At 50.0% G+C, this 18,606-nt stretch overlaps 1 long non-coding RNA gene and 1 other non-coding gene across 2 annotated transcripts in view; one reads left to right on the forward strand and one right to left on the reverse strand.

Moving 5' to 3' along the window:
* Positions 1-18,606, forward strand: part of LOC122700155 — a 182,627-nt gene that overhangs the window by 34,844 nt on the left and 129,177 nt on the right. Inside the window, exon 2 of the long non-coding RNA XR_006342731.1 lies at positions 11,816-11,931. This is a non-coding gene — a long non-coding RNA (uncharacterized LOC122700155). The remainder of the gene's footprint in view (positions 1-11,815; positions 11,932-18,606) is intronic.
* Positions 7,246-7,318, reverse strand: TRNAW-CCA. Its single transcript has one exon. It is a non-coding gene; the product is annotated as a tRNA-Trp (tRNA).

Consider the following 18,606-nt stretch of genomic DNA (forward strand, 5'->3'; position numbering starts at 1 on the left):
TTATTCAGGCAATGTAGAAATATAATTGCCTTCATTTATGACATTACAGGTGATACAATATCTTAGATTTCCTTTAAAATAGTGTGAGGTGGGGAGTGGCTGGGGGACCATGGTTAAAACATGATTGGTCATTATCTGATGGTTGTTGAGCCTGAGCCATGGATACCTGGGACCTGGCTGTGGTGGTCTCTGCATTTTTATTTCTGCTTACAATTTTTTACTATAAAAAACAAACACAACACATCATTATCGAAAAGGCTAAGGTCACGATAGATCTCTAAGCTTCTGTTGCTTATTCAGCTCTTTTCCCTGTTGCAGCTAACTGTCACCAGTTTAGGTTTGTTTTAGGAGGAAATGGATGGCACATTCTAACTGGGATGATTTGAGGAGGTTTTAGTAGAGAGACCCTATGTAAAGTCATGTGAAGGGAAGCCCCAAAGCATCACGCAGTACCCCAGGGAAGGCTTTCTCACCTTTAGGCCCAAGGAACCGAACCTGGGAGAAGAGAGCCAAGCAACTTGGAAGGGGCCGGGACTTTTGGTTGTGGTCAGTTTTTGGAGACCCTATAGATGGAAACTGGGAGAATAAATACTCTGGTCTCCTTCTCCTCCATTCCTTTGATCTTGTATTGGTGCTCAACCCTGGCTGGAAGGCAAGATCACCCACTGATGCTGTTTATTCAGGTCAGCCTCCCAGGTCATGGAGCAGCATGGAGCGTGGTGGAGAATGGATCTGCAGGGGCATGTGGAAGATATCCAGTGTAGGTCTAACCATATATTTTCCAGTGTATTTGTGTACGCATATCTATGAATCCAGTGGGTTTGTTTTCATTGTTGTCTTTTTTTTTTTTTTTAATATCCTTGGGATCATATCACATGCCTCATTCAGCAACTTGTGGTTTTCACTCATCAGTGTCCTGGTGTTCTTTCCATGGCAGTACTTCAAGATCTACCTCATTCTTCCTTGTGCCTGATAGTATTCCACAATGTGGACATAGTATAGTTTATCTTGCCCTTAACCCTTGATGAAAACTTAAGTTGCTTCCTTCTTGAGACTTTGTTGTCTTAACCCCGGAGACTCTCTGGTCATCTTGGGAACATCTGGAAAGTGGCCACGTGTAAAATGTTGTTTGTTCCCATGGAGTCTCACGATTGGTTGAAGGATTTTTGTGTTGTAGTATATACTTGAACTGTTCAAACAGTTCTGATTTTTGCCCGCTGAGACTGCTGGGGAGAAAGATAAGGAAAATCATGAGGACTGGATCAAGTGTTGGAAGATGGAGTTTGAGTTCCAGGTTGGCCACTGCCTTGCTGTGTGAGCTTGGGCAAGTTGCTTAACCTCTCTGATCTTCGGTTTTACCTCTGTAAACTGCAGATGATATTTCAACCTGCTCCTCCTGCCCCCTGTGGTAGTTGTGAAGGTGTTGGGAAACAAAAGGTGAGAAAGAGCTTGAGGTGGAATCCAGTGACAGTTCCTTATCAGAGGACAAGGTTTGTGCTCCTGTCGGCCAAGCTTCTCCCTTTAGGCAAGACTGTGGCAGTATTTCCAAGAAGTGCGCTGTTTCCCTGCTCCCATCACCCCCTGACCACAGCCGTGGCTCAGACTTGGCTTCCCTGAGTGACAGGTCTACCCAGACCAAGGATTATCTGACCTTGTGCTTCTTGGTTGTTGTTTTTCCCATGGGGCTAATTTGCTATGGGACTTGGACTCCTTTTCCCCTAGAAGACTGAATGTCTCTTGGGATTGGAGTTTTCTATCCATAGTCAGAAGACCAGTAGCTGGTCCTTCTCTCTTCTCTGACTTTAGATCAGGGAGGCTGCAGGTGTCACAGTCACCACTCCACAAGGGCAGGATGACAAGCTAGAGGATAGGTCTGTGTCCATTACTTATACCAGAGCATCAAAACTCACTTCCCCCAGAAAGCATCTCTTCCAGTAAACCACAGCCATTGCTCCTTGAGTGCTTATCACTGCAAGGCACCATGCCAAGTGCTTTCCATAACCATTTCACTTGGTTCTCGCAAGAACCCTATTATCGCTAGTCTTACTTCCATTTTACAGAAGAGGAAACATAGGCTCAGAGAGTTTAAGGTGCTTGCTCCAGGTCATGCAGTTAGAAAGAGGCCGAGTTGGAATTCACGCCCCAGTCCAGTCTCTCTGTGACAGCAGGGCCATGTCCTTGGCCACTGGGCTGTATGCCTTCCTGGCTCACTCTGCCATACCTGAGGCCACTCTGACCTGGGTTTCTTAAGGTTTCAGTGTGGTTTGACCTGGAATATTACCTGTCCGTGTGTGCCTGACCCCCTAAAAATTAGCGAATGTGTTTTCTGCTTTTTGTGCCCTCTGGAGTGACGGGGTTAGAGTTGTGTATGTAGTAGGAGCTCAGCGAATGCCAATTTCTTGTGAAAATCCCACTGGGGGTGCTGTTGGCAGGACCGGCAGAGCAAAAAGGCAGCATTGGCCCTTTATGGAAGTTATCAGGAAGATGAATAAGGCTTGAAACGCGAGACCCTGGCAGGGCTGACTCAGACCTCACAGAATGACTCGCCCTGGCCTTTGAAGAGCTGAGAGCTATTTACATCGAACTAATGGACCTCGCTGGCTGTGAGCAGTCAAAGCCGCTGTATAAATACTACGGCCTAAGGCCACAGAGTGAGTGAGGACAGGGACAGGAAGAGACCCCTCCTCACCCTGCTCCCCTCCCTGAGAAGCCCATGGGGGAAGCGATGGCCCTGATTTGGTGGGGAGCCACTGGCAGCAAGCCCGTGCATGGTAGCAGCATGGTCTCTAGTTGGCATTGTGGTGTGCAGAAATCTCTCACGGCACGAGGTTCTTTGAATAAATAAATGGTGGCCAGCTGTTAGTCTTCCTATTGGCGTGAACATCCATCATGGCATGTTTCAAATATAAGTCTGAGAAGGAGAAGCTCAGACGCCCATGAAAGGCAAATGCTGGGATGATCACCCAGCCCAGTCTGGCACTCAGGGGCCTCAAGAAACTCGCAAACTGGGAACGCTGGCTGGTGTCCGTTCCAGGGGTTGGGCGCAGGGTCTCATGTTCTCTATAGGTGTCCCCCACCCCACCCAGGAGCTGAGTGTTTTCCAGCAGGGGACACATGAGGACATCAGGCTCCCGCTGGGGACCTGTTTGGTGGAGCCAGTGCAGTGCTGATGGCCGTTTCCCTTCTCTGGGTGTCCTTCCCCATCTCCTGCCACTGGCCCTGACTTACAACAGACCTTGAGAACAGGTAGGCTGGGAAGGGCAGAGGCCCCTCCCATTGGGCCCAGCCCCTTGTCTGCACTTGGTGGTCATGGCCCAGGGGCTGCTTGAGGTGCCCCGGTTTGGGGCTAGCTGGTGACGGGGCAGGATGTCACCGGCAGTCTATGGCGAGCTGTTCAGTGCCACTCTCTGTCCACTGGGAGCAGGTCCAAACCCACCGTGGCAGTCTTGTCTACCCTCAGCCAGGCTGGGCGAAGGAGGCTGGGGCCTGCCTGGCCTGTACCCCTCACCTCCTGCAACCAAGTATGCTCTCTCTCTCGATCATTTGTATTGCTTTTTTGTCTTCCCCCCTGGGAATTCATTCATTCACCTACTCATTCTAAAAATATTATTTTGCATATACAGTGTACCAGGCCCTGGGAAGACAGGGGTGAGCGAGAGGTGGTCCCTACTTACTGGAGCTGACCTTTCATTGGAGTGGGGTGCGCAGTCAGATAAAACACAAGAGACTAAAAGATAACATCACATTGTGAAAAGTGCTATTAAAGAAACAAAGGGGCTAGAACCTAGTCTAGATACTGTGGCTTTTCTGAGGAGGTGACTTTTAAGCTGAAGCCTAAAGACTGAGAAGGAATCCACCAAGTGAAGATGAGGGGGACGAGCATTCCAGAAGAGAGACTAGCATATGCAAAGGGCCTGAGGTCACAGAGAGCTTGGTTTCCTTGTGGAATTAAAAGATACGGAGGTGTCTAGAGTGCAGAGAGTTGAAGATGATCTAAGAACAACTCAGAGTGGCCTCGCAGGCCCTGTGACAGTCTGGAGGGCAGAGGAGCTCAGCGGGCTCTGCTAAGGTGGGGGAGGCTTAATGGGGAGAGGGGGCATGTGCACTGAGAATGTTGCTTTAGGAGCATTACGTACACTTGTTACATGTATCAGGAGCCTCGTGCTTGCCACGCGTTGTACCGAGTGCTGGGATGGATGACATTTAGTTTGGATGGTCTCCTGGAAGCAGAGAGGACCCCATAGGGTCTTTATCTTGGGGTGACATGGTAAGATGGGAAACAGAGCAATCCCAGGGGTAGTGGCTTCAGTGAGTTCTCTGCCAGAATGGTTTTGCAGAAATCAGCTCCCCACTTTCTACCTGCAGCCTGAGACACAGGCTTGTCTGACCTCTTGCTGCTGGTGTGGCCAATGCCCTCCTCATACTAGGTGCATGGTGGCCCTGGACTCTGTGGAGCGTGAGCTGAGGATGGCTGGTTCTTGGTGGGAGGAGGAAAAGGTCTGTTCCAAGGCACAGAAAGCACAGAGGCTGCAGATGTGGAAAGGGGAAATAGCCCTTGTTGCCCACCCTCTAGGCAGGCAGGGAAACTGAGTCCTGGGGGCAAATCACAAAGTTTCTTGACTGGCTGCTAATTGTACTTTGCATTTCATGTTTGAAAAGTACTTAAAGAGATGGACGGTGTGACCTGCCCAGCTCACATATCTATGTGTAGTGCCGTGAAGGTGGTTGGCCTGAGAGCATCCGCCATCTGTGTCCTGGAGAGCCCTCAGCTTGTGTATCCCAGCTCCTTTATTCCTTGAGCATAAACGGACTTATCTCTGGCCACAGAGGCTCTATACCCTCATGTGTTTGGAGCTTAGGCTCTTTGCTTTCCTTGAAGGTTTACATAAAGTGTTTATAGCTGTTACCCACACTAACCTCAGGCAGGACTTATTTTGCTTTAGGGTTTGTGGGAAGAGAAGGGGACGGCGAAGGATGAGATATTGGATGGCATCACCGACTCAATGGACTTGAGTTTGAGCAAGTTCCAGAAAATAGTGAAGGACAGGGAAGCCTGGTGTGCTGCAGTCCATGGGGTCGCAAAGAGTTGGATTCAACTTAATGACTGAATTGAACTAATCTGAACTTGGGCTTTAAATGGAAGACGCTAGGGCTTGTTGGGTAGGCTGTGGCCTCCAGAGTCATGCTGCCTGGGTTCTAGCTGCTGGGAGCAGTGACTTGACTTCCCTGAGACTCAGGTCCTTCAGGAGAGAGAGTCAGACAGTGGTTCCTGCAGTGCAGACTGCGGCTTGCTTGCCAGGTGCTTGTCCTCAAGCACGTCCTACACAAAGCTCAGCGATGCTGCACCCGTGTGCATCACAGTCACCAGAGGGTCTGTGCAAGCAGATGCCTGGACCCCCCTCCCCCAGAGGATCCCAGCCAGGAGGACTAAGGTGGGCCCAGGAATCTGCCTTTCCATCTGGTTCCCAGGCTGCTGGTCCCAGGACCACACTTCGAGAATGACTGCGTGAGTGCATTTAATCAGCCATCACAACAACCCCCTCAACTTGGTATTACTGTTATTGTGACTTTGCTGATGAGGAAATTAAGGATTAGTGGATGAAGTAACTTGCCCAGGGTCACACAGCCGTTGGGCGGTGAAGCTGGGATTCACATCCAGGTCTGGGTGATGCACAGCCTTCATTCCTGGACTCTGAGTTGTGTGTGAGTCTTAGCAAGTGCCCACCAGGCAGGGATGAGGTGCTCCGTACATGCTGGCTGCAGGCCCTGTACCCCTTTAGACCCAAACGGGCCTTTGTCCGAGATGATAGTTGACACCGAGTGGTTTTCATTATTGTTTGGTGATACAGCAGAACCAAATTATACTCAGAAAACTTAGATGAGAAGAGCTAGACTTGAAAGGATGAGTGGCTGGAGAGGTGCTGATTCACCAGACAGTCATAGACTTCCAGGGTGAGCGGGGACCATGCAATCACTTGTTGTCCCACTCCTTCCCCAGCAAAGGGTTCCCAGCCCCGTGGGAGGGCTTCCAGGGCTGGGACCCTCACTCACTCTCCTGACACCGGGACAAAGAGAAAGGGCTTCATTTTCAGAGGCAGTGTGTTGGCCTAATGGAGCCGGCCCAGGCCAGCAGAGGGATATCACGGCCTCTTGTCTTCCTGAGCCTCTTTCCCCAACTGGAGTAGGGGATCTGGTCCCCATAGGACAAGCTCTATACTGGGAGCCGCTCAAGCCTGGCAGACAGCATGGGTGTGAACACAGAAGACTGAGTCCAGGGCAGCACTGGGACCCTTAAAGCTGGACTTTACAGGAGGGGAGGGACTCCTGGTGAGGGAACTGGCCGGAGCAAAGGTTCAGGCAGTAGAAATGCAAATGTCACCCTCAAGGCACATCATACGGTTCTTCCAACACATCCAGTCCTATCTCCCCAGTGATGTTTCCTTGATGGAAACTTTTCTACTGCAGTCAGACAGTGGGCAACGTTGACTACCAGGCGGAGGCGTTTGGGTTGTCTGCCATTGAGGTAAAGGAGTGGGGAGCTGCAGATCCCTAGAAGCAGGCAGATACACTGCCCATCTCAGCCTGAGCTTCAGCTGCTGCGGGGGCATGTTGCTTTTTTTTGAATTCTCAGTCCAAACATTTTTACAAACTTTCTAAGTAAATGCTCTGGAAGCTGAATTATCATGGAGACATCAGCCAGGCAGTCCCTTCTTTGCCCCCATCCTCTTTTTTTTTTTTTTTTTTTCTGGCAAAGAGTGGATTTGGGGAGTGCCATTGTCTGTGTTCCAGCTCTCCCAGCCCGGAGCAGGCCCTGCTGAAGCTGGTACCTTTATCTTGGTGAGCTCAACCCTCAACTCTCTGGGTCTTAGCTGGATTAAGGGCCTAGATGTTGCTGAGGAGGAAGGAGGGACCTCTGTAATTGCTGTTTAAATCTACCTAACAATAGCCACATGTGGAGCCAGATTTGAGGGTTATTAAATATGAGCACCATTCTTTCCCCAAACATGCCTGTGTTTGCATAGCTGGGCAACATGGGGAAGTGGGGGCTGGGAGAAGGCTGCAGAGTCAAAAGGGGGCTTCAGAGGCCCCTTTTCTGAGAGAGAGGGCAATTTTGGGTTTGGCTGAGAAGCCTGGTGACCAGAGTCTCCCAGCCCTGGTCTGGGCTCACACGAGGCCCCTGCTCCTTTCTTTCTTTTATTTTATTTTTAAATTTTTTGGCCATGCATGTGGCACATAGGATCTTAGTTCCCTGACCAGGGATCGAACCTGTGCCCCCTGCATTGGAAGCAGGGAGTCCTAACCACTGGACTGCCAGGGAAGTCCCCCCGGCTGTTTTCGTAGGGGTTCTTATCCTCTGCAGCATCTGCCTGCTGTCTTGGTGTGACACAAGGGAAGGACGGGGTGCTGTGGAGAGAGGCCTGTAAGCTGGCCTGTCTGTTGCCATCTGGGGACAGGTGGTCATGTGCGTCTCAGCTTTTCCCTGGTGCCCCTTGCCCACAGCGAAGGGTGATGGGCAAGGACATTGTGTTGTGATGGTGTGGCATGCCATCAGCTCCTGGCTCCTTCCACAGCGGGGTGGAGGGAAGGCCCGGAGGCTCAGTTTCCCAGCTCTGCACTGTCAGGCCTGAGGGCTGACGGTGAGTTACATGGCCTTATTCTGACCAGTCGACGACCAATCGACGTTTTGGAGACAATGTGCTCTGCAGGTGTGTCTTTGTGACAGGAACCAGCTCAGGGAAAGGCCTGGAGCGAGTGTGGAGCTGCCTCTGGAGGGGGTGAGGTCCCAGGAAGGGTGCAGCCAGCTTCCGGTGCCACCCTCTGGCTTGGGTGTGGTGCTACCACCTGATGCTGGGGGGGGGGGTGCTCCCCTGCAAAGGTGCAGTTGCTCTGGGACCCTGGAGGCAGGGCGGCAGGTGTGACTGAGACAGAGGCCAATGGACGCTGGTAATCCGGGAGGGCTGCCGCTCTGAGTGAGCCCCAGGGGCGGCCTCTCCTGTCACTCATCAGACATGGTGGCGTGTCAACCATGGAGAACAGAATTAAAATCCTGCAAAGACATGTCTTTCCTTTGATTTTTGTTTTAAATGATAGATTTAAGCAACTTTGTAAACTGTGTTATTCAAGTTAAATTTCCAACACATCCAGTGTTGGAAACCAAAGCGTCATAAAGACAAAGGACAGACAGGGAAATACCTTTGTATCACATGATAGATGAAGAACATACACATTTCTTACAAATCAGTAGAAACTTCTTTCTTGTGAGGTTGTGGAAATAGCAACCCTCGTATAACGCTGGTGCACATAGCCAGGGTGTTTCTGAAAGGCCCTTTGGCATTAACTACCTTTAAAATATGCACAAAGCTTTATGTTTTGCCTCCTTCTACGAGGTTCTGTTTCTTGCAGATTTTTCTCCCAATTTTGGCCTCTTTTTAAAAAATTTATTTATATATGGCTGCACTGGATCTTCGTTGCTGCACGCCAGCTTTCTCTAGTTATGGTGAGCAGGGACTGCTGTTTGTCGCAGGGCATGGGCTTCTCGTTGCAGTGGCTTTTCTTGTTGTGGAGCACAGGCTCTAGGGCGTGTGGGCCTCAGTAGTTGTGGTGTGTGTGCTCAGTAGTTGTGGCACATGGGCTTACTTGTTCATCGGCATGTGGGATCTTCCCAGGCCAGGGACTGAACCCATCTCCTCGGCGTTGGCAGGCAGATTCTTAACCACTGGACCACCAGGGAAGTACAGTTCTCCTTTTTTTTTTTTTTCTGGTCATGAATAGCAAATTTTTCTTCTTTGGGTACCGTTGTATGACATATTTATTGTGACTTTTGTTATGTTTATATTCTTATAATGCATTTTGTTTTGAAATGTTGTTGTAGATCATTTCTACCCTGTCTGTAGTCCGTGTTAGTCATGTTTCTAAGAGCACTGTAACACCAGGCTCTTCTCCAATAAGAGTGGGGTTGGGGTTGGGGAGAAGGGAGAAGTATGGGCTTTGGTGATGGTCAAAGGTGCCAGTCCCAGCAGTGTACTTCACTCTCTGGGTGGTTTCAGGTGGCTTACCTAATCTCTCTGAGCTTCAGTGTCTGCGTCTTTCACGGAGAGTACTGCACCCAGGGGCACTGTTGTGAGGATGAGATGTAGAAATAAGAATAAAGCCCCTGGGCACTGGTTCTGCATGTGGGGACTGCTTGGTGAATGGAGCCATTGTTAGCAGCTGGACAGGGTTCCCGTGACTAGCACTTAATCATTTGGGCCCAGGGAGCTTCAGTGGTTCATTAGGTCCAATCCCCTGAGTCTTGGCAGGACTATATTCCAAGCATCCCCAAGACACTGCTATCCACTCCCATCTCAGGGACCTCAGGGGTGGCGGGGGCGAGGGGGGGGGGGGAAGCCCAGACTCCTGCTTACTAATGCATTCCAGTGTCACACCCTTGGAGCCAGGAAGTCCTCCTGAGTATCTACACTTAATCCCCCTGGCTAGATTTGAAGGTTATTATTATTTTTTTTTCTTACTGTTTCTGTAGGGGAAAAAAGACTGAAATTTTGCTCTTGCAAAAAGGTGTCTGACTTCCATGGCAAGCAGCTCTATCTTGCAACCTCCATATGAAATCCCTTTGTAGGAAGGCTCAGGAGGAGGAAGTGAGAGGGGCTGTGGAGAGAGAGCTATAATATCCTGGGACTTGTCCCTGATCAGCCCTTGGAACGGAACCCGCATTACTGGACATGCCCATGTCTTCTCTTGACACCCATGTATTCTCCTGCTTGCACTTATGTCTACATGGCTGTCTTGAAGGAATGGAAGTCTCACTCTGACCTTCCTACCCCAGCACACACATCTTGCTACCTCCTCCAGGGTCCTTCCTCTCAGGGGGGTGTCTGTCCATCCACTCACACAGCTGGACACCCAGGGGGCATCCTTGACCTGGCCTCTCTCTAGCCCCCCAGGGGGTATCCGGTCCCATGTCTTGTTGGTTTTATGTCCTGTAGCTCTTGAATCCCTGCACTTCTGTCCATCCTCACTGCTGCCACCGTATCCCCCTGCCTTTGTCTCTTACCTGGACAGCTGCAGCAGCACCCTAGCCACCCCCTCCCCTTACCTGGCCCTCCTGGTCTTTTCTCCACTCAGCACCCAGAGCCATCTCTGCAAAACACCCTTGCACTCGCCTCTTTAAACCTGCCAATGCTGTCCCACTGACCTTTGCAGAAAGACCAGACCTCTCTGGGTGCCCCCCAAGCCCTTGTCTGTTGTCTTGCCGCTCCTTGCTCTCTGCTCCTCAGCCACTTTGGCCACCTCTCCCAGCTCCTCAAACATACCATGTTCCCTCCTACCCCAGGGCCCTGACTCTCGTCTCTTCCCAGACCACTTTCTGCCTTACCTATGTCTGCCTGGTTAACTGTTGCTTATCCCTTAGATGTCAATATAACAGTTATTTCTAGCAAAGCCTTCCCTGACTCTCAGGCCAGCTCAGGTGCCTTTATCAAAAGCTCTCCTAGAGCAGAGTTCCTTTCCTTTAGAGTCCCTCACTGAGTTTACAATTAGGCGTTCGTTCGTGTGTGTGTGTGTGTGTGTGCACGCTCAGTCATGTCCGACTCTTTGCAACCCCATGGACTGTAGCCCGCCAGGCTCTTCTGTCCATGGGAATTTTCAGGCAAGAATACTGGAGTGGGTTGCCATTCCCTTCTCCAGGGGGCTACAGTCTTCTCTGGCAGGCTATGGTCCTTGGGGTCACAAAGAGTCAGACATGACTGAGTGACTAACATTTTCACACTTTCTTTGGTGTTTAGACCAGGCAGGAGTGGTTCATCAGGTGTTTTATGCAGGATAGTTGTCAAGTCCTAACCTACGAAGGGCTTTGTGCTCCTGAATAGGCTGGTGTACTCAGAGCCTTTGTGGATGGGATTATACCCACATGCTAGTAGAAGGGCTCTTGCTATTTGTAAGAACCCCATTTTTATGGGGTGAAAAAAATCAATCCTTCCCTAAATCAAATAATTACCAGCCAATTGGTCCCTTTTGTGACTTCAGTTTGCCTTGTGCACTAAGAGCTTAATTAGCTATCTCCTAGAGAAATAAGTGACTTTAGCTGGTCACACAGTCTATAGGAATAAGCTCCAAGGGCCCTAATGCTAATGGGATCTTCTCAGACAACTGGTCAACCTCTGGGTCTCAAAAGTGATGTCAAGGGCATTTGGTGGTTACCACAAATAAATTGTCACTGTGTATGAAGCCCCCAGTGAGTGGAAGAGCTAACCCTCTTTGTGCATTCCTCCCAGTCTCCCATCCCAGATGTATAATGCCCTCTTGCAGTTCCAGTGTCTCAGTTGCCAACTTGACAGGCTGGTGGTCTAGTGAGCAGGTCGGCCTGGGTTTGTTCTGGTTTGTCACTGGCTGTGTAAGCTGGAGCATCCCTTCACCTGTTTGAGCTCAGTCTCCCTGCCTGATGCATCACTTACAGGTGTGTGGGGCTCCCTCTAAGAAAATGAGTCAGAGAGACTTTGCAAGGTCTAACATTATTCAAATCCAGAGAACCCTGAGGATGGAAATAGACCCATTGGCAAACGTGAAGATTTGTTAATGCTTGATCTTCTGTTCTAATGTCTGACCTCCTGGTATGGGTTCATCTATTTCACTCGGCCTCAGTCTCCCCATCTTCCCATGGAACAAGAGGGGTTGATTCTGGGTTGGCAGATAAGAGAGTTAATTGCTGTCCCACCTCTGCCCTCCCACAGTTAAGGCAGACATCACTAATGAACACTGAGTATGCGGTCCTCCTCGGTAGAGAGCCACAGACAGACAGCCAGGGCTCCTCTCTTCACAGGCTTGCCTTGGTGGTGAAGCTGTTTGCCAGTTGTGGAGAGCAAACCCTCATGAATCAACTGACGTGCCTACAGGAGGATCAAGGCCTGGGGAGGCTGACTCGCTCAAGACTTGGGGGTAAGTGCACTTGTGAACTTACAGATGGCTTTGGGGAGGTGGCTTGAATGGTATCTCATGTTTGGAATGTACTGAACAGGTCCAGCTCGGGTCAAAAAGGGCCCATCATGTGTTTCAAAGGCATCACTTTTTTCTTCTGCCTACCTCGCGGGAGGCCCTTGACTTTGTTCTCTCTCAGAGGTCCCTATGTCTGTGGTCCTTTGGTTGCCTGCCTCCCCTCCTGCCATGGGGTGACTGTGGCAGATTCCAACAAGGATTCTGCCAGTCTCCGTGGAAGCAGATCCATGGCCATGCCCCTCCCTGGGACCTGGGGCTGAGCACCCTCCTTGGAACAGGTATCTGGGGCCACGAGCCCCAGGAGGTGCTATCCTGTCTTTAGAAGCGAGCTGGGTTTCCATCATGTAGGGAGCTTTTCTGCCCAGAGGAGTGAGGACAGAGAGTTATTTTGCAGAGGAAGAGGCTAGGGAGGCCGTGGCGAGAAGCTTAGGTGAGCGGCTCAGAGCTCTTCTCTCCCCACCCCATCCAGCGTGGAGTCCCCACGCAGGGGTGTGGCTGGGGAAGGAAGGGCGTGTCAGAGGGGGCCTGAGCTGAATTTAGGTGTGGGCTTCTGAGTGAGCAGTGTGGTGTTTGGCTAGGCTCCCGAGGTCGGCAGGCCGAGCTGAGACACCAGCTCTGTTTAGTCAGGGGACTGGGCCTAGGGGCAGAGGCCTGCGTGCTGGGGGCCTGCCTCCTCATTGGCAATAGAGCGGTTGGAGGTACCGTGGGAGAGGCAAAGGTCCTCTCTGCTCTGTACCCCTCTCATCCCCTTCTCTAATTTTATTCTTTCCATCTTGCTTAAGAAACTGATGTCATGAAGACATGATGTGGCCCAGTAGGCCAGACCCCAGTGTGATCCTGTCCAGACCCCATGTCCAGACATCCCTCCCCCACTGCTCAGGTGTATCCCAAGGGCCGGGTACCCCTGCTTGTGAATTCTGGGCATCTCAGACAGGCACTTTTCCTCCCGACCTGGTTATGCCATCTAACAAATTCATTTGGGGGCGAGCTCGGAGATGAGGTTTGGAGGAGTGCGAGAATTGTCTTTTTAACTGTCCCCAGGACGCCTGGAGCAGGCTTGGAGGATTCTCACTAATCTAATCCCTGTCAGAAAAGGAACGATAAAGCAATTCAGGCTTTAGAAGCCAAATCCCCTTCCTGCGCTCACACTCCTTCTAGCTCTCTCCCGGACCATTTTCCCTCCTTTGTGATGAAGCCGTGGTTCAGCTCCTCCATAAGGGTTTCAGTGGATTTCATGTTTCACTCTTCCATTTTTCATATTTAAATTTGCTTTACTCTCTGGTTTGACTTTCCACTGACCCTTGAAGAATTGGCGTATTTTAAGGAGGGGAAAGAGATCTCATTATAGGAAATGAGAAAAATGGGGCAGAGTTTTAAAACTTTTAATGACTAAAACACAGTGTTCCAAGTCGGTATTGCGCTGGGGTTGAAGTCACTGTTTGGTTACAAGTCTTTAGGTCTAAACGGGGTTGATGACATCTGTTTAATTTTAGATGTCTGGAATACATTCTGAAAATAATGAAATCCAAATGTATGACCAAATTAGAGAACAATTTTATCTGCGACAAAGAAGTTTTTAAAATAAGAGCAAACATTTCGACCAAACAAAACTTTAAAAGACCCATCAAACCTTTGGTCATCTTGCCTCAACTTTTTCCCAGTGGGTCTCCATGGTTGAGAGAACTCTGTGTGTGAACCAGACGTTATTATGTAATTTTATACCCATTTTCCTGTCCTTTCTCTGGGCGTGCGCTCTGCCGTGTGCTGTCAGCCCCAGAGAGACTGTGTTTAGGGAAGTGAGGACCCTTTACGGCAAACTTCACTGATGAAGCAAAGGGCTTTTGTCACCAACACTTGGGGCTACTTGTCAGCTCTTGTGTAATAAGCTGAATAGCTTGGGCGGGGACCTGGGGAGAAGCTCAAAAGTGCAAAGACCATGCTGATGCCACAGGGGGATAACCCCGGGCATGGTGACAGACAAAGAGTATTTCTGACTCTCACATGCCCGTTGTGGCCGAGGCAAGTCCCTGACCCTCTCTGGGCCTGGCTTTTCCCATCTCTATGAGGAGCTGAGGGATTCTGGGAGGCTTGTCAGGGTTGACCTCCCTCTAGGAAAGTTGTGTTGTGCTGAGGATCCCCTATGATTGAAACGTGCACTGAACAATTCCTCCCACCTCCCTGGAAGTCCAGCATCTAGGATGATGGAGAGACCCTGCCCATGGGAGTCTCTTCATTGTCCAGTTCCAGGAAGTCCTAGGAGGATAACCAAGATTCTGTGTCTACTCCGTGCTTCCAGAGAGTCCAGTGTCTGGGCCACCTCCTCCATCCTTGGTGAGACTTTCCTGTTAAGACAAGAAGTAAATTATGGTTCAAGTTTTGCCTGATGTCCTAAAACATTTGGTTACTGGGCAAGGTAGTTCTGCCTTTCTAGGGTGTTTGTACCTTCCAAATATTTGTAGATTCTTACCTGTGTGCCCTGACCCACCCCTCAAGTATCAGCTCAAGTCTGTCCTAGAGAACCAGCCCCTTCTCTGTGGAGTTCCCTCCAGTTCCCTTGCCCAAGACTGTTTTCCCAGGTCAGCTTTCTGAAGTGTGGCCCCGTGCCCCATTGTCTACACATTTCTCACATGGTTTAGGTTTGTCAGTGGGATGTCCTAGAGATGGGAGAAGGTTTCCCAAGTGCTTGCCCTGATCAGTGACCACAGGCACACTTGGAAATGGGGGTTCTCTGCCTGTGCTGCCCGGGCTCAAGGGCTTGGGCTAAAGCTTGGGCTTGGTGAGGCCTCCACGCTAGATTGGCCTCTACAGAAATGAGCAAGTGGAGGTGCTGCCTGCTGTGGACGGATGATGGATGGATAGGTAATGCCAAGGTGAGCCGGGGCCTGCCCAGAGCTCTGGGGTCTGTACATTTTGTCTGTTGGCTGCTTCCTTGCACGATCTGGTCCATTCTCAGGACTTTGTTTTTCAGTTGGTGCCCCCACGTGTTGGGAGGCATCATTAGCTGTGCTCTGGGCGGAGGTGGAGGATGATCTGATGGTGGTGATATTGGGCAAGTGTATTTGGGTACATTCGTGGGGTGTTCCAGTGGGTTCATTGTTAAGGGGCATGGACTCTTCAGAGACAGTGGGCTGAGGTCAGAGCGATGAGAGGCCTAGGAGGAAGGGACACAGTAGCACCACTGACAGCAGGTAGTTGGTGAGGGGCCGTGGGTCTCTGGGGATCTGGAGTGGAAGTTTCATTTAGGTCTGGAGGTGGAGAGCACAGAGCACTGGCGTGGAAGGCAACATGGCCCCCCACTGATGCTCCATATGACCTTGGGCCAGCCAGAAGCCTTGCTGGGCCTCAGTTCAAAATCTGTGAGATGTGAAGGCTGATACCCACCTGATAGGCTTATGGTGAAGCCCAGATCATAATATGGTATTGAAAACCATTGTAAAGATGGCAGTTTGTGAATTCTAGACAAGAATAAGAAATTTGAATTTTTGTTCATACTAATAAAGACATAAAAGGAGTATGATGATAATAAGTCATCCAGCCCTGTTTTTCATTCAGGACAGAGGAGTTGAAAGAACATGGAAATAGAAGTCAGGCTATTAGATTTCCAGGTTTCTCGTCCCTCACTCTATGTACGGCTCTGGGTCTTAGTGTCCCCATGTGCATAGAGGGGCCAGTAGTCCTTACTCTGTTTTCTTTCCTGGGCTGCTTTGAGGCTGGAGGGTGGGTGGGGTGGTGGTGAAGTGACCAAGTGCTTTGCAGGTGGGAAGCACCATGAGGATGGGTTGGGCTGGTGTCGATGGCCTGTGTTGTTGGGAAGGGCATTCAGGCCACGACATTTTGGTGCAACTCTGAGGACCAAAGGGTCCTGAGCTGGCTGTTTTCCTGTGGTCCAGGTACAACTTGTTGTGCAATGAGGCTGCCGAGCTCGGCCTCTAACTTTTTGTATGGCAGTGAGGGGCTGAATGCAAGTTTGTCAGGGTGGCTGTAATTAGAACTCAGACTTTGCAGATATTAAGTGTGGCTTAATGTTTTAACTATGGTACAATAAATTTACAACATCAGGGCCGTGTCTAGCTACTTGGTAGACTGAAGGCATGAAGAGGCATAGTCACATTTTGCCAGATTCATATCAGAGACTTCCCTGGTGGCTCAGACGGTAAAAGCATCTGCCTACAATGCAGCAAATCCGGGTCTCATCCCTAGGTCAGGAAGATCCCCTGGACAAGGAAATAACAACCCACTCCAGTACTCTTGCCTGGAAAATCCCATGGACGGAGGGGAGTGGTAGGCTACAGTCTATGGGGTCGCAAAGAGTCAGATATGACTGAGCAACTTCACTTTCACTTTTCAGGGAACTCTGGGGGCCAGGATTGGTGCTGGATTTTTACAATTGAAAAAAATTTAATAGCTTTAGTTTTACTGGAATGGTTTTAGGTTCATAGCAAAATAGGGAACGGTACAGAAAGTTTCCATATACTCCTCCCCCCACCACCTTGCACCGCTTCCTCTATTAGTCAGCATCCCCCACCAGAGTGGTCCATTTGTTGTAACTGATTAACCTATGTTGACACATCATGATCACCCAGAGTCTGTAGTTTACATTGGGGTTCATTCTTGTACACTGTATGAGTTTGGATAAATGTTTAATGATATGTATCTACCATTATAGTATCAGAGTCATTTTGCTACCTTAAAGATCCTCTGTGTTCCATCTATTCATCCCTCCCTTCCCCCATCCCCTGGCAACCACCGATCTTTTTACTGTCTTCAGAGAAGTGAAGAGATCTTCTCAGGTCCCTTGGCCATCAGTGGGGAGCCAGGATTTGACCCCTGGCTGTCTTCCTGCAGAGCTGATGCTCCAGAACATAAGACTGCCTGTTGAACATTTCATCCTCGGGCCATGGCAGGTGTGACCCAGAGCAGCCTGGGAAGTGGAGAGGTGGGAGTGGTGGCTGAGACTCGGGGGGGGAAGAAGACAGCCACTGTGATTCCCACTTCCCTTCACCTTTACCCTAAGTTCTGACATAATCAGTACACTGGTCTTCACTGTGTCGGCACTAGACCTTGGGGGAAAGGCCAGGGTCTTAGGGGAGATTGGGTGGGTGATGGGGGGAGGACTGAAAAGCTGGGAGGACACAGTCACTCATGTCCTGGTGACTGAGCATCGGATCTGAGCCAGGTTGCTGTGCTGGGTGCTGGGGACATAGCAGAAAGCATGACAGATGAGGTCCCTACCTCCTGGGGCTCCCAGTTTGGTGAGAGACAAAGATAGTACACATAGATAAATCAGAAAATTGTCAGGGGTGACAAGTACACTGTAAAGTGTTAAAAACGGGTGATGTGATGGACAACTCTTTTGAACTGGGTGGTCAGGGACAACTTATCACGGAGGAGACAGTTAGGCTGAGATCTGCATGACCAGGAATCAGCTGTGAGAAAATGAGGGGACTGCATTACAGGCAGATGAAACTGCAAGTGCAAAGGCCCTGGGGTTGAACAAGATTGGTGTGTTGAAGATGTAGAGTAGACAAGACGGCTGGATTTAGAAATCCAGAAGGGAGTGGTAAAGGATGACATGAGTGAGATAGACTTCAGATCATCTGGAGCTGTATGGGGCAGTGTCTAGAAGTTTGGATATCATTCCAAGTACAATATGAAGCCAGGGTGGTGGTGGGTGGTGGTGTTTTAAAAGATGCCTTTGACAGTGGGTTGTAGGGAGGAGAGGTAAAGATGGGAGGTCAGTTAGGCTCCAGGTAAGTGTTTGGTGTAGAGTCAAGAGGATTTTCTGATGGATTGGCACTCTGTCCAGAGTTGCTTAAGCTGAGAATTATGCCTAACCTTGGGCAGCGTTATTTAAAAAAAAAAAACACACCTCTTTGAGCCTTGGTTTCATCATCTGTAAAGTACTTAATAAGAAGACTTAACTCACTGGCATTTGGTGAGGGTTACAGTAGCTCAGATGGTAAAGGGTTCAATCCCTACGTCAGGAAGATCCCCCACAGAAGGGAATGGCTACCCCCTCCAGTATTCTGGCCTGGAGAATTCCGTGGACAGAGGAGCCTGGTGGGCTACAGTCCATGGGGTCTCACAGTCAAACTTGACTGAGTGACTAACACTTTCATACTCAAATGAGATAATGCACATAAAACTATGCCTGGCATGTTGAGCTGAACTGAGCTGAAGTCGCTCAGTCGTGTCCGACTCTTTGTGACCCCATGGACTGTAGCCCCCCAGGCTTCTCGGTCCATGGGATTTTCCGGGCATGAATACTGGAGTGGGTTGCCATTTCTTAACTGGTTCTCAATTAAGATCTTCATGAGCACCGTCATTAGTGTGTTATGTTTTCCCCTACCATTTCTTCAGTGGGACCTCAGGTAAATCACCTGGCCTTGCTGCACCTCAGTTTCCTTATCTGAAACCTAGGGATCATAACAGCACCCCCCGACCCCCGAGAGCTGCTGGGTCTAATGAGGTGAGATGAGCAAAGAGGTGCATACCACAGCTGACATGTTCTAGGTGTTTAAGAAGAAGGGCTTGCTACTTGCCTTAGCCCCACAGCCATTTGCTGAGATGGGGAGGAGCCAAGGAAGAGCAAGTTTAGGGGAGTGGGAATCAGGAGTG

This window comes from Cervus elaphus, chromosome 9 (genome assembly GCF_910594005.1).
Source record: "Cervus elaphus chromosome 9, mCerEla1.1, whole genome shotgun sequence".
Lineage (NCBI taxonomy): Eukaryota > Metazoa > Chordata > Mammalia > Artiodactyla > Cervidae > Cervus > Cervus elaphus.